Source organism: Epinephelus fuscoguttatus, linkage group LG14 (genome assembly GCF_011397635.1).
Source record: "Epinephelus fuscoguttatus linkage group LG14, E.fuscoguttatus.final_Chr_v1".
Classification (NCBI taxonomy): Eukaryota; Metazoa; Chordata; class Actinopteri; order Perciformes; family Serranidae; genus Epinephelus; species Epinephelus fuscoguttatus.
In genome coordinates, this window is record NC_064765.1 from 11,579,425 (window position 1) to 11,596,164 (window position 16,740).

General features: G+C 41.8%; 1 long non-coding RNA gene across 2 annotated transcripts in view; it reads right to left on the reverse strand.

The window, feature by feature from the left end:
- The window catches only part of LOC125901121 (uncharacterized), a 214,039-nt gene that overhangs the window by 166,677 nt on the left and 30,622 nt on the right, over nucleotides 1-16,740 (reverse strand). For both annotated transcript variants that reach the window (XR_007450937.1, XR_007450936.1), the window contains exon 3: nucleotides 6,903-6,983. This is a non-coding gene — a long non-coding RNA (uncharacterized LOC125901121). The remainder of the gene's footprint in view (nucleotides 1-6,902; nucleotides 6,984-16,740) is intronic.

Here is a 16,740-nt window from a genome sequence, read left to right on the forward strand (position 1 = left end):
CAAAAAGAGACAAAAAGGAACTAGAAAGAGAGACAAAATAACTTAAATAATGAGTGAAACTACCACAAAGACAAAAACGACTACAAAGATACACAGAATTACTAACATGAGACACAAAATGACAAAAAACCCCACAAAATTTCCCCAAGAGACGGAAAAACAACAACAAAGAGACACAAAATGTACACAAAAACACACTTAACCACATAAAGATGCATAAGAAATGATGCAAAACCACCACAGAGTTAGTGTGTCTTGCTCCTGTGTAGGAGAGGTGGAAGGGCCTTTTGCATATCTGTGCCCAGGAGCCCACGGTCTCACAATTCGCCCATGTACACACCCTTGAATGAATGTAGAGCAGGGTCAGGCCAAGTGTCATGTCTTCATAAACAAGTCTAACTAAGCTAGTGAAGGCTATGGCTCCTCTGTATGTTGCTGTCTGAAGTTTGGTCTTTTGCACAATTTCAAGAATGACTTCCTCTGCTTTGTTTAAAGTAATGATCAGTCTGCTGGCCCAGAAACTCTTTCTTTTCTTTTCTGTATCTAGCACGGAAGGAAGGAAGGCCACTCTGACCGCACAGTGACTCATTATCAATGCCTCTGTCACACACAGGGAATTAGTGACCTTGGGCACCGGACAATGAGGAGTTGTTTCAACTCGCTTGTCTTATCAGTCTCCTCTGGCAGTCTCGTAGTCTGTATCTGGGACACTTATCAACAGGTCTTCTCAGGCAAACTCTCCCACAGCCTCCTACTGTCCTCAGCTCACAGACAAGAATAAATATGAGTTACCATGGCAACGTGGTGAGTCAGTGATCCGGGATCTTGAATTCATGGCGCTGTAGATGAAATCCAGTAGGCTCTTAAAAGTTGTGTTACTTTATCTTCCACATACGAAAAAAGAGTCGCCTAAATCTATCACACATCTGTATGCACTCACTCTTTCTCATTTCACAGCTGATTTTTGTTCTTGTAAATACAGATGGTATTTTGGTTTGGATGAGTACAGTCTGTACTTTCCTGCAAACTAAACATTACAGAGGTGCGGGACACGTGCAGCTTGTTAATGAATGTGAACATGACAAATGAATTTAAACTAGGATGGGGTGATCATTCCTATTTTCATATTGTCCAGCTGTGGTCACCAGGTTATGAGGTGATTTGAAGAGTATGAACATTTTATTTAAAATCTTATAACATCAAAAAATATATCTACTTAATTGCAATGTCTCCTGTGTACAGGTCCTTCTAAAAGTCTGTGAATGTGTGCTTGGTGCAACAATATCGCAGCATAATGTTCCATTCAACATTATTATCTTGGGGTGGCAGTAACTCAGTCCATAGGGACTTGGGTTGGGAACCGGAGGGTCGCCTGTTCGAGTCCCCGTCCGGACCAAAATATGGAGTGTGGACTGGTGGCTGGAGAGGTGCCAGTTCACCTCCTGGGCACTGCCGAGGTGCCCTTGAGCAAGGCACCGAACCCCCCAACCGCTCGGGGCGCCTGACCAAAGGGAAGCCCCCTCACTTTGAGATCTCTCCACTTTGTGCATGTATCCTGTTTGTGCATGTGTCTTTCAGACACACCTGTAATTGACAAGCAAGAGTGAAAACATTGAATTTCCCCTCAGGGGATTAATAAAGTAATTAAACTTAAACTTGAACTATCTTATCTTAATATCACAGTCCAAATCATATCCATAATGTTAACTACTCAATATGAAGCGCAGAGTAAAGTTTTGGTGAGTAGGCATATGGAGACCAAACCCAATCTCGAGAAAAATGTTGGCACTGAACTTTTCTGCAAACCACAGATCCGTTACATTTGCACATGAAGCAGATAAGTTAAAATGTGACACTGTGGTTAATGTGTGGTTAGGTTTAGGCACAAAAACACTTGGTTATGATTAGTAAAAGATCATGTTCTGGCTTAAAATATCCTTTTTGGGAGGCACAATCCCAGCAAGAAAAGCAGCGATGTCTCTGTAAAAATACCCAATGGGTGGCCACAAAACACCCATGTTTGGTAGCTAAAAAGCTGCTGGGAACAGCAATGACTCTCTTTATCACAACCCTTTTTAATTTTCTAAAATTCAGTCATCACTCTTGCTGATTAATGTGGCTCAGTGGGCACAGTAGTAGGATGCAGATTCTAGAGATGATTTTTTACAACATCTCACTTCTGAACGTTAGTTAAAATCACCTACATATCGGCGCAGAAATAAACAATCATCAATCATACCTTCAATCGTTGAAATACTATCCAATCGGCCACTGGCACAAGCCTATAGTTTAAACCTGCATTTACAGATTTTTTGGCAACTTTGGGGCGGGGTCATCTCCCACCCACCCACTGTGGATTTACTTGCTCTTTATACTACACTAGTTGCTCTGCGCCTAAAAAATACAGCCCCCTGGTACGTCTCATTCCGAGTGCCTTGGTATTTGACTCCGAGAGCCACTGACCAAGCAACGATATTTGATGATTTGGGAGTGAAATCTGGTAGTTTACCTTTATTTTGGTCTCACCAACCCCTGACTGAAATATCTGGCTTTTAGCAGCTAAATGCTCCACCGTGTTCACTAACTCTGTCTGACTGCTGCTGTGCAGGAAGTGTAAAGCGTATTTTTCTGAGCTTTTGAGCTGAAAACAACTACTCCACTGATCAACACTTTGCTGACGAAAACACATCAAGAAATGTGGCAAAGTGTCAACAACACGCAGGGAGGCAGAGAGCTGGTAACTGACGTAAACAGAGGAGGATTCGATATATTTAGAAAACTGTTTTGCAAATGTTTTATGAGGGCGGAAATGCATTCATCAGCTTTATTAGGCCTTTAGGATTAGAAAACATTTTTATTTGGTACACCTGCGCGATCTAACACAACCCAATACAACTGTTCAGCCATAAAATCTACTTTTATAACTAATAGGTTCAGCTTTTGTTGACACTTATAAAGGTGTTAATACGGGTTGTGATGGTGTGTTACTGGGCTGCATTATATTGAGAGGTGTTTCTAATATCCTGCCCCTGTCATGTATGTAAATGGTAGGGACAGTACAATACCACCTTTAACTATGACCTCAGTTATAACATGTATTTAAATTTACAGATTTAAGACAATGTCACCAAAAACGAAACATTATGAACTTGTATTAAACTGCATTAGATTGTACTGGTGTACCTAATGAAGTGGCCACCTAGTGTATGTACACATAACTCTGTGCTTTCCCCACATGATCCGTTTAACTAAGAGCATTTGCTTTAACCTAAAAAACATAATCACATTATGGTAACATAATCAAATCTATGGTATTTAATTGGGCTCTAATCCCCTCGACATTATTGTTTTCATTCCCTTAATCTAATTTTTGATTTGACTTAAAGAAGCCATAGACTTCTTATGACATAAAAAAGTGCTAACCTGCTGCACATGTTCAATACCGCAACTTACGTCACTGTAAGTGTATTGTTCAGCCGTAGGGGGTTCTGCTGCCTGGATGCTGTTGTTGTTGTGGAAGTCAGCGGTGGTGGTAGCGAGTGATCAACAAGTGCCAGAGCAGAATGAAGGGCGGAAAGAGGGTACAGGGGAGGAGGAGCGGGGTTCATGGACCAGCAGATGTTTCAGCTTTTGGGTTTTGGCTAGAAAAGGGCAATTAAGAGCTGCTCTTAATGAGGCTGGCAGCCACCCCATAAACTGTCTGGATCGGTGAAAGACTTGCTCATTAGACGGAGCTGCCCAGAAAAACGCCCACCTCCCCCCACCACCACCGCCACCACCAGCACCCATTGCCTCCACCCTTACTGGAACAGGAAGTGATGGATCAGACATCTGAAAAATTGTATGCTAGCAACAAAGTTACTTTATGTTATGTCTGGCTGTGCTGACAAATCCTCTGTGTGTGTGTTAGCCTGAATGTGTGTCCTTGTGTGCCGGCATGTTTGTTGTGCGCCAGGCCGAGTGTGGTAATGATGCACATTTTCCATGAGGTAGGTTGCTGTGTACCCTCCAGCGTTTAAAGCCCAGAACAGCCAACTGAACATTACTGATGAGAACGGCAACATTAAAATACCAAACGACAGAAGTAGACCCCGCTATGATCCGCACTTCTTATTTTTCCCACCCTCAATTTTTGCGCACCATAAAATTCTAATTCAACTAACAAAGACCTCGATGCAGAGCTGGAACTCTTACAGCACAGACGCTGAGTGGAGCAGTCACACACAAATAGAGACACGGGTTTTCTTTATTTCTTGATCTCCAGTCACTCTCATGCGTCCAAATCAAGTGCAGGTTTCTCCAGCAGTGTAAAATAATGAATTATCTTTACTCAAGTACTGAACTTAAGTACAAATTTGACGTTACTTCAATCTATATTTCTACTCCTAACCTTATCCTCCACTACATATATTTGACAGCGATAGTTACTAGTAAGTTTGCTAATAAAGATTTTGCAAACAAAAAACAAGAAGAGCTTAAAAAATATGATATAATGTTAGGGATTAAATTTATCAATGCATAAAACTGGAGCTGAAATGACTGATTATTAAATGGACGGAAAGTTAGAACTGAATGATTACTCCTTTTAAGGTCCAGTGTGTAGGATTAAAGGGGGTATACTGGCAGAAAGTTTGTTTTCTTTAGTGTATAATCATTTGAATATAAGTCATAGTGTTTTTGTTACCTTTGAGTGACCCATTTATGCCCACATATGAAGCAGGTCTTCATCCACGAAGTCCGCAATATTGCATCGCCATGTTTGCATGTTTCATTTGGCCAAGAATGGACAAACCAAACACTGGCTCTAGATAGGGCCAATCGTGTTTTTATGTCAGCCACCATAGTTAGCAGTCCCTTTGCAAGGAGCCAAACAGCGTCGGAAAAACATAGATTTTCAGCATAATGCTGCTTTATTTACTGTTTTTACCAGTTTAAATCACTGGGTCTGTTTGTTTCAGAGAGGAAAAGACCTCTGCAGATAACACAGCTCCTGGTACAAACCTCATGAACGTCTGGATCATAAGTGATCAGACAAAAACGATCAGCACACATTAGCAGTGGCTGGGCTAACAGCTGTGACGAGCCAAACAGTGCGGAAAACACTGATTTGTAACGTGAAACCTCTTTATTCAGTGTTTTTACTGGTTTTAATCACCACGAGTATGGATCCTATGCATTGTTCTTTAAATGAGACCCCTGGTCCATTTGTTTTGGAGAGGAGGAGATGTCTGCGGATAATTCAGCCCCCGGTAAAAACCTCCTTAACAATGACCACTGAAGAAATCCTAACTGGGAGTTCATGCTTGGCATATGGGAGAAGTTTCACCTGGTTGCAATCTGCAATCCTAACCGATAGATACAAGTAAACTCTACACACTGCTCCTTTAAGTCATTTTCATCCAAAAAAATGGCAAAAATATCATGGTTCCAGCTTCCCAAAAGTAAAGATTTCCTTGTCTTAAATTACCGAAAACTAAATAATTTTGCAGTTTGACTATTGGTCAGACAAAACAAGCATTGACGGGTGTCATTTTATGCATTTCTCACCACTTTCTGAAGTTTTTCGAACCAAGCAGATTAATCCATGATGGGAATAGTCATTAGTTGTAGCCATATATGAAGTAGTTCAAATGATCTCCACCTTAACAAACTACAACAGTAAATTTTTGCTTCCACATTAATGCATGAATCATAATGATGTCATGATATAACAGTCACAGGGGCCGCTTTTGTCAATGCGGGACTTCTAGATGCAAAGGAGTATTTTAAAGTCCAGTAATAGTACTTTTATTATGTAAAGGATCTGGATACTGAGGGATTCTTCATTCTCACGCTATCTGCTATGGCCTGTCCCCAGACCTGTCTGGCATGAGGAGCGCTTGGCACAACGATCCCTATTGAGTCTTGACAAAAACTAGGTCATTTGCAAAGCTCTCGCTGGACACGCGCAGTGGAAAGAAAATAAACGGGGAGATGAATGGAGCTCGACTGGAGGTGGACGAGCTTCCTGAGCGGGCCACAGAGGGATGCTTAGAGGGAGGTTAACATAATGCAAAGTTGTGATAATGTATTGCTGTTTCTGTTATTTGCCATAGCTGCGGAGATTTTATCATGCCTCTTTATCTTTTCACTGTTCCATATTTTGTGTGTGATGTGGCTCCTCAAAGTTTCCTCCTGGTGGATTCAATAACATTTATCTTATCTTATACATCATACAGGAATTCCAAAACCCATATCTCTTCCCTAATGCAACCCTCTTTATCTCCATAGTCTCTGCAAACAGGCCCCGGATAAAATCTGATAGCAATTAGGCTTCGAAGGACTTTATAAACAAGTCAGTCACAATACATATGACCTATTGTTCACATCACACTGAAGCCTAAAACAAGTTTGCAGCACACATGTTGTTGTCATCACCACTAAGACAGCTTCTAGAAATATCTGGTGGAAACCAGCCGAACAGGAAGTGAGAAGAAAAACCCTCAGATGAGAGACAGGAAATCAGGTGACTCGAGTTTTATTGTTTTTTCCCTCCCTCATAGTGCTACAGTAGAAAAAGACTCTGGCTTGGAAATAGGTTATTAGCGCCAAACAAAACAGCACAAAAATGCTCACACCTGAAAGAGCCATATTTCTATACACTGAAGTTCTCAGTCAACAGTCCATAGAGTTATGGAATTGATCCCTGCCCCCACATCCTCCCTTCACCATGAGCCTGAGGCGTATGTCTGCCAGATGTCCAAAGCAAAGAGGGGGGATATGAAAGGGCTGAAGACTGCCAGAGGTGTCTTATATCGGAGGAATTATTATCCTAATGATATAACATAACACATGCCGTCAGTCCCTCCAGGAGTAACAAACTCCGATCTATATTAGAGACAAGTCCCTTTCATTTAGCTGACCTTTTTGAGAAAGCTGGAGGAGGAAGATGATGACGAGGATTTTCCTTTTCCATCCAGGACTAATACACCTTCAGTCCATACCTGAAAGTACAAAGAGATCAAATCTTTATCTTATTATAACATCTCCAAAGTAGTATGTTCAACAATAAGTTGACAGACAGACAGATAGATAGATAGATAGATAGATAGATAGATAGATAGATAGATAGATAGATAGATAGAACATAAATCAGACATAAATGGCCATTACAGTCTAAGGTGGCGTCTGAAAATGTTTTCTCGTGGCAGCCATATCACTAGCTCCTTCTCGGAAGCCTGTTCAAGGTGGGAATATTGCGCCGTTATTCCACCTTGCAGTTCTGTATAAAAGGTATGATCATGGAATTCTGGGGACAGAGCTGTCTCACCTTTAAACCAGCAATGGAGGTAGTTAAATCACCAAAATCACGTCTATGCAAAAGGAGCAGCAGGCAGTACGAGGCATTTGACGTTTTGATGATGTGTGTGACCCACTGGCATGACATTTTAAAAAACATTTAGCCGCAGTTAGAAGCTAACTCAAAGAAGAAGAACAACAACCAAAAATGTCCTCAAACTGGAGAGAGAAAATTAAGTCTGGGATTTTATTAATTTTCCTGGTATGTGGTCTTATTCCAAATTATTGGGTGAATTAAAATGTCAAAAATATTGACCAGAGACATTTCAATTAATTCTGTGGGGAGCATGAATGTGTGAACCAAATTCATCTAAGATTTATAGAGTCCATCTAAGATTTGACCGTCCGTCTTCACTTGTCTGAAGACGGACACTGCTTTGTGATGGTGCATTATTGTATCTCACCATTTAAAGGGATAAAATTAGCAATTTCATCCGCATGTTGTGTTCCCATCAATGCCAAATGGAGCTGGAGGTGATAAATACTTGTGACTACTGCAGAGTCATTTGACCCGGGTGTGAATGCCGATTAAAACCAATCCCATTGCATTACAAAGCCAGATGTTAGCGGCTATTAGTGGGTTTTTGGTGGAGTGGGAATGGGCTTCTGTGTAAAAGGACAACTGATTCATGTCATTGCCCCAGTCTCATAATTTCAATCAGGAGTTTGTCTGATAACTGACCAATAAAGAAATATCTGGCCTGAGAAAAGCCTCCAAGAGTCCTAGCTACATTCCTGCTAATTTAGCTAACACAAGCTGAAAAAATCACTAATAATTAAATAAAAGATGGCTGAAATCTGTCCTAGAGCCTGTTTAGGTTCTTGTAAACTATATACATGTAAGGAAACTCGATCCAGTAACTTGACTGGAGCTGTACCATGTAGCACACATGTATACAGATCCTGGTAGATGGATATCTACCCCTCAGCCCCTAGAGCATTTCAGTGAATAGATGAGGAGGAGGGTAGACAGTAGCTGACATTTACTTAGTACCACAGGATAGACAGGCCATTGTCTTTGCTGAAATGAGAAACTCTGCCGCAGAAGGGCGAACAGGGGAGAAAGAGGGCGGTGTCAGACAACCTGATATCAATCTAATGAAATAATAGTGAGCGCTCTGATGTGGATATCTGGGGATATCTAGACTTTATACCCCACTGACAAAGTCTTTCTCGACCTTGGGAAGTGCACAGACACAAAGGGGGTGAAACAGTGAAACGATGCAGTGAACTCTTGTATGCACACTCACTTTCACTGCCTCAAATAGGACGTGACACATGTCAAATAAAAAACAGAAATCCCCTCAACCTGAAACTCCTGTAGATGTGACCACAGATAGAGATTTCAAAAGTCTGATTCAAGTGGCACTGATGAACCTTATGATCCTAAATGCCATTCTCTCTGGGGGTTGTTTTTCTGATTGTCTGCTGATAACTAATAGAGACGTAAACAGCCAAAGACAGACAGAGATAAACAGCACATATGGCAGGCAGAGACAAACATATAAGGTAAAGCCAACAGCACAAGCTGTCCTCCTGATCCGTCCCTGTAATGTCAACAGACTGGATTACTTTCCCGCGTCCCCGCTGTCAGCCAGACCAACGGGCTTCCACAAAAACAGCACAAACCACTCAGCATCCATCAGAGAAAAAGAGGAAGGGAAAGAAGAAGTCGAGAGCTGGTGAAAGGAAGTGAGACTGAGGCCAACGCAACATCTGCTCCAGATCCTTTTTAGTGGAGTCCGTCCCCTTCTCGCAGAACGTTTGTTTGTCCATGGGTCAGGAACACAAGCCAAACACACGCACGTGCGCGCGCGCGCACACACACACACACACACACACACACAGAGAAAGAGACGCTCAGAGATGTGTGCACACCCAGAGAGAAGTTAATAAGTCAATAGGACACAGCTCCATATCTTATTGGGCCTTGTCTTAGCGGCTCGTCCGGGAAAATAATAAACGGGACTGACACAAATCAATGTTATCTTTTCACTCATGGGGGTGGAAGGAGCGAGCCAAAGAGCCAAAAAAGAACAAAGGAACAAAAAGGAGGAGAAAAAAGGAGGGAAGAGGAGAATGAAAAGCCCCCTTCTGACTCGCAGTGACCCACATACATTTGCCCAGCTTTTCTGGGGCTCGCTCTCTCTTGGCAACCGGCAGCCTCTGTGAAAGAATCCCAGCGTTCAGCCAAAGGCAAAGCCCATGTGAGGGGAGGGAGGGGAGGATGGCAGAGAGCAAGAGGGAGAGGGAGAGGGAGGTGTGGACGGGTGGACACCAGACCCCTCCTCCTCCCAAAAGGCCCGTTGCTCCTGGCAACCAGCGCTCAATGGATTCCTCCAGATCCAAGAGGCCGAACGCACACAGCATGCAGTGCTGGAAGAAGTATTAAGATTCTTTTCTGAACCAAAAGTTCTGATACAACAATTTAAAAAGGCCGAGCTCTGTCCGCAAAATCTTACTTACGAGTAAAAGTACATTAGTATCATTATCAGCAAAATGTACTTTAAGTGTCAAAAGTAACTACTCAAGTAAGTTCTGCAGAATAATGGCTGCTGTGAGTGATGTATTATTATTATTAAATTATACATTACATTATTAGCCTATTAACTTATGTATTAATGCCTGAGCAGCAATTTACTGTTTCAGCTGGTCGGGTATAGTTTAGTGGTTGCCATATTAGGGGTTGTACCCACTTGGAAAAGGGTCACAAGGTAAATCTGGGGTGCTGTGAGATGATTAATGGGGTTGGAAATCTTGTACCCTCACGAAAACTTAACCTTAAACCTTAGTTATAAGGTAAACAACCCAAAAGTAATATAAAAGTAAAACTAACCCTGGTTAAAAAAAAACAAAACACTGATGCCAGGTACAGTTTAGGTTTGGGCAGGGTATTTAGAAAGCTCATTGGTATCCGAAGTATACTGTCAGAAATACAGACGCTTCTCTTTCTATTAAACTGATGTGGAGATGCTGTATTGAGGCAATATATTGTGGTGCTCAGCATGCACTACCAGAGGTCAGTCTCTACTGGTGGAACAAGCCACTGAGCTGAGAAAGATGGCGACTACAAGTGGTTGGAATAATGTTACAGGCCTAGTAAAAAGACAGCTAGCTACGGCAAAAAGAGACAGTGGTGAAAAACGTAATGTTTAGACATTTAACTCGATGAATTAAGGGTTTATTTCGACCAAACTAAAACTGGTGATTGTTGGAACAGAGGAAATACTAACCAAGATGGTTTGAATGAGTTTCATTCAGTTTCTGTCATGTTTGATTGAAGTTTTATGATGAGTTAACAAGGCAATTAAGCTAGTTGTAGTTCAGTGAATGAGAGAAACTTGAATTCAAAAGGTGTGTGGTTGTATTTTTCTGTTTAATAAGGAAAACAGGTGTAAGACCATTGTCAGCTGATGGTGGCTGGAAATTTTTAACATATCGCATATATGCCATACATGCGACATTGACTTCTATCAGCAGCAGCTCAGCTTTTCCGTCTTGTTTTTTTACACAAATACCATCATATACCATATCTCAGTGAAATGTCAGGAAGTTATAAAGGTATGAAAAAGTAGACACTGGCCAAGACTACTATAGTTAACACAGTCTTTTTTGTAAAGGTTCAAAGCATAACATCACTCAGAACCACTGGTTACACTTTTTGAAAATGTACTACTGTATTTTAGAAGTTTATCAAATGCTTCTTTATGGTAAATCTGATTCCACAAAGTAACCTGTAACTACAGTTGTCAGTTCAGTAGTACAGTATTTCCCTCTAAATGGAGAAAAGTGAAAAAAAGTTAAATGAAGTGAGCATATGTAATAAGTACACTACAAATATATGTACAATAGATGGCATTCAATGACATGCCGGGCGCTGATCTCTGGCAAACTGTATGTCAGTAGAAGAGTAAAAATGTGACACTCAACTTCTACTTGTATCATGTATGAACAGTTGTTGTGCCCATTTCTACATTTCACCTTTATTTGATCCAAGGGTAAGAAAGAAACTGAATTATTTTGGCACACTGGTTTTCTTGGTGCGGAGCAGCAGCTGCAACCAGCGAACAAACTGAAAGAGACCAGTCGAAGGTTTTAATAGGGCGTTTGATTGGGGTGTCCAGACTTGTAGCCTAATGATGGATGAATGCAGAGCCTTCTAAGCGACAGTGACATAATCAGAGAGCTGTAGGTCAGCTAGTGACAGCTGAGTGGCTGTGGCCGAGCGGGAGAAAGAGCTCTTTCAGCCCCAACGCTCACGGACGCCGATCCAAGTTCATTAGCAGTCAGATTGGCTACAGGGCCTGCTGCAGGCTTCTCCCCGCTACACATGACACACACACACACACACACATGTATCAGCATGCAAAGACTCACTGAACATCACATAACAAGCAGCTTTTTCTTCCTAAAGTGAATCAGTTTTTGTTCTTAATGGTCCAAGGCTGTGATTTTTCTCCCCTGCACTCGCCTTTTTAACAGCTCTGGCAGAGCGTTTTATCTATAAACAATAAAAGGTTGGGGCTAAAACATTTTTCTCTGGTTTGGCCCCTTCACTACTAATCATCTATACACTCTCCCCTCTTTTCCTGCCATTAAGCTGCGATGGAGCCAAACCCACAGCCCAGCCAAAGAACCTGATAGTCGTGGAACCCATGCAGCTCTCCCCCCACCTTGGAATGCATTTCTGCTGCGCTGCACTTTTCACCATCCAGTAGGGAATGGATGCAAACATCCCCCCCAAAAAACCACCCGCACCCACCCACTCCCTCAGACACAAACACACCACCACTTGCTTTTGAGCAACTGCCCTCTAAACCTTGTTGGGTCTTCAGTACGTGCCTACACAAACTGACTAAAGTAAGCAAGTACATTTACTCAAGTGCTGTACTTCACTTGAGTATTGCCTTTTTATGACATTCAGCTACATCTGTCTGACAGCTGTAATTACTAGTAATGAGAAAAAAACACAATGATTATATAAAATCAATATATTGTTAAGGATTAACCAGTGGTTTCCAACCGTTTTGGCTTGTGTCTTCTTACAAAAAAGCGTTGTTTAGTCGTTTTAGCTGTCTTTAGCAGTTCCACCGATAAAGAATTTCCACACTAAACTTTTTTTTATGTTTTTTTAAAGGCACTCTATGCAAAATTGAGAGCATATGAGTCGTCTGAACATAGTTCTTAACACGGAGGTGGCTGAGCCGGCGGCTAGCCACGAATGGTGCTAACTCCATAAACTGTGCTAAACAATGGCAACAGTGCTGACAGATCCAACTGTGTTAACCAGGGAGCAACTGGAGGATGGGTGCTACATCCTAGCATCAGTGGTAAACGCTGTATGCAAAGTGTATAGCAGTGGCAATCAGCGAGACACATGCACTAACATGCACAAGTGGCTGGATCGGCTTACCACAATAAAGAGAGAAACTCAGATTTCAACACACAGAGGTAGCATGACTTAATGTTCCACCGAAGACCCGATTACTCCACTATATCTTTGTGCAGCAAATAGTGGTTTGCTGTTATATTAATGCTCTGAATGTCGCATAAAGGAGATGTTACAGAACCTTGATTTTACTTCTTTCTTGTCTCACGAATAGGGCTGGGTATTGTTTAAAAAATTACGATACCAGTACCAATACCAGTACCCTTAAAGTAATATCGATACCAATAAAGTTCCTAATTTGAGTGGCATTTAGTATAGACATACTTTTGAACATTTTTGTGGCATGTTTGTGGACTGCTGATCTGAGGCCTTGAGATGAGCATTTCAGCCGTTGCCTTCTTGTTTTTTTTGGTACCAGAAGCGTATTTAGGCAAGAGGCTGGTAGGTGGATCTGACTATTGGCAGACAGCCTGTCACTTAAAGAGTAACTTTAAGCTTTAATAAAATGTAAACAGGTGAGTTGCATAAAAAATTTGCACCCCGTACCGTTGTTATGAATGGCATATTTAGCTATGGAGACCAAAAATGTTTTTGTACTGGGCTGTAAACATGTTTATTTCTGCTGAAAAGTTGGGCAATTTAACATGGAGGTCTAAGGGAACTCAAGTGGCTTCTGTAGCCAGCCTCAAGTGGCCATTCAAAGAACTGCAGTTTTTGGCACTTCTGTGTTGGCTTCATTTTTCAGCCCCGGAGGTTGCAGAAGTTGAACTGATCGTTCCTGGGCAAGACAGCGGCTCTAGAGACTTCAGGAAGGACCAGGATCAGACCCCCCAGTGCTAAAGGATCAAATGCAGGTATTGTTTGACTGGAGATGTTTCGATGCTCCTTGGCACCGGGTTATTTCGGTCAAGTACCGATACCCAGCACTACTGATTAATCATCTCATCCTCACCCTTCAGGTGTACCTTGTGACCCTTTGGATGGGCCTGACCCCTAGTTTGGGAACCACTAAACTAACTGTACGTAAGTAGTTAAAAACTAGCTCTAACTTGACTTCCTACAGCAGTAAAATGCTGCTTACCAATTGTTGCATCAGTGTTAACAATCTAACAATGTAATATAAACTAATATATATATCAATCACAGGGCCCAACCAATGCTTTTGACACTTTAAATACATTTTGCTGATTATACTTTTGTACTTTTCCTTAAGAAGGATTTTTAAATTCAGGACTTTTGTTGGTTTGGTACTTTCACTTAAATTACTGAGTACTTCTTCCACTATACTGCTGACACCAAATCTCTGGGTTTAATAGTGCACATTGCACACACACATACAAAGAGCCACAAACACTCACACCCTTCTCCTCATAAATGACCACAACTGAACAGAGACAAATTCCTCCCCCATCACACTTTTCAGCTTCCCTAAACCGCAACAGTGCTCATGGAGAAAAAATGACAGCTTTGGCCAGACATTTCGTTCTGGCCGTTCACCCCTTCAGCACGGGATCTTATATTTCAAAGTCAACACAATGTGAGGACCACTTCACTTCACCTTCAACCCACACTCTCTCCCACCAAGTACAGCATATCCTCTCTGGTGCATCTTTCACCTCCTCGTTTGATTTATCCCTCCCACCTTTGCTGTACTCAACTCACTTCTTCCATCCTCTGCCTCCGACACACTAACCTCACAACTCTGTCATGAGTGGGCCTACAAACACGTACAGTAATTTGGTTAGCAGTGGAGAACTCTGGAGGTGTGTGTGCTGAAAATAACTGTCTGAACTTTCAGATTAAAAATTGGAAAGCTGATAGAGAAGAGAAAGAGGGAGGGCGAGCAGAGGGGACAAGATGAGAGGAAGAAAAGCAAAGATAGATGAAGAAAGAGAAGGAAACAGGGGAGATAACTAGAGTGTGACCTGCATCCTGACAGAGAAGCCCCCCAGTCCCTGTGGGAACTATTCTACTGCCCCCTGGTGGCGTTCAACACAATCCTCCCAACAATGACCCCTTACACACACACACACACACACACACACACACACCTCTTTCCCACACTACAGTAACACCATGCACTCTTCATTCACTCTCCCTGTGATGACTCAAATTATACACCACACTCGTTCTGTAATTACATAGACCCTAATGTGTATACTTTACACAAAAAGGCAGCTCGCCTACACTCAGGTTTGACTCAGAGGAGCTGCAGTGTCCCCCCTGCGTGACGACAACGGGTTTCCACACCCTGCCACTCTATACTCCTCACATGTACTCGCCTGCAGTGCAGCAGATTATTTCATAAAGACATCAACTAGGTTACGACCTGATTGTAAGATACAGTGAATGTGGAGGCAAAGAAAAACGACACCCAGTCTACCTGAGACTGTTCCCCCACCCTGGGGCCTGCCATTGTGCCATGGGTGTGAGTGTTGTACAGTCATTTGAGTGTGTGTCTGGGATGTAAATATGTGAGAATTATTCACAGTGATATATTCTTAACAGGGTAAAAATGGTTATGTATCTCAAAACTTGACCTAAAATTATGAATGGGATTATCACTTGAAGAATCACACCCAAACCTGATTTAACAGTATGTACAGTGTTATAAGATGTTTAATCCATCCTAATGCTCAAGAGCCAGGGTAATATTAGAATACTTTGCACATGGCTATACTGTACCTGAAACCATAAATGCTCAGCAAACATACAACTGTTCCTTTTGGCTAGCTAACTCATTAGCTATAGGCTAGAGGTGTAGCTGTAGAGGCAGCAATGTAGAGAAGAGGTACAACACTTTTAGACTCACAAGTCAGTCTTTAGACACTTTGCTTAACTAAAGACTGATGACTTTCTCCCTGATTTTGTGTTTAGATGGGCGGATACAATTTCAGAGTTTAAAAAAACTCCCTACGTTGCAGAACCAATAGTAAATCCGCAGGGCGGTCCTTCGGTGGCTCGCTGAACTCTTGTGCTTGTAAACATAGTCCCACTAGAAACACATGTAGTGGTACAAAATGGCTCAGCCATGCTCGCAGAAAACGCCGTCAAAGTTAGTGGATGTTTGTTGCGTTTGCAGCGACACATTCTCGCCAACTAAAAGAAACAAACATAATCTTTTACAAGGCCATGACTCATCCATCCGGCAGGACGATAGGGGGAATCGTCTTGTTGTTTACAAATACTTCCGGGTAGAAAACCAGCAGAGCTTTTAGCTATATATCTATATAAATATATATATATATATATATATATATATATATATATATATATCACATTTTTCACATCACTGTATCACCGTTTAGACTAATCCGATGTTTGTAAAGTCTATAAACACAATGATTGAACAAACATTACTATTTCTTAGCCGTTAGCGGTGTCTGTAATAGGTAATAACTCATTAAACGGTCCGTGAAAAAAATATTTTTTCCAGCGGATATCTTAGTTACAACATGATTGAGCTAGCAAAGCAGTTTTGTGTGTGGTAACATTATTTATTCAGTTTTGGGAAATCACGATGTCTAGAAAGCATCAGTGGCTGCAGCTGACAGGGACAGCTAACAGCAGCAGCAAAGCTAACATCATCTGTTAAAAGCCTCCCGTTGTCGGATACGACATGAAACTACTCCAGTTAGCTCAATCATGTTGTAACTAAGACATCCGCTGGAAAAAATATTTTCTTCACGGATGAGCACACGTTTGATAAAACGAAGTTAAATCTCTCGGCATCCATTTTCAAGCTCTCTGTGTGTTTGTTTCCTTGCGGACGAGAAAAAGGGGAGCGCACATTTCCGAGAAGGCGTGTCTTTTTTCAAAAATGCAAGAGGTGCTGCTTTGTTGCCGGCCATTTTCGCTGGTGTGTTAAACACACTTTAGAAAGGAGTGTCCCCAGACTATCAGGAGGCGGAGATCTCTGATTGTCTGGTGGCGAGACTACAACACTTTTGGTCTGAGGAAAATATTTTTATATCTCTATTGGACTGATTGCCATTAAATTTGGTGCAGACATT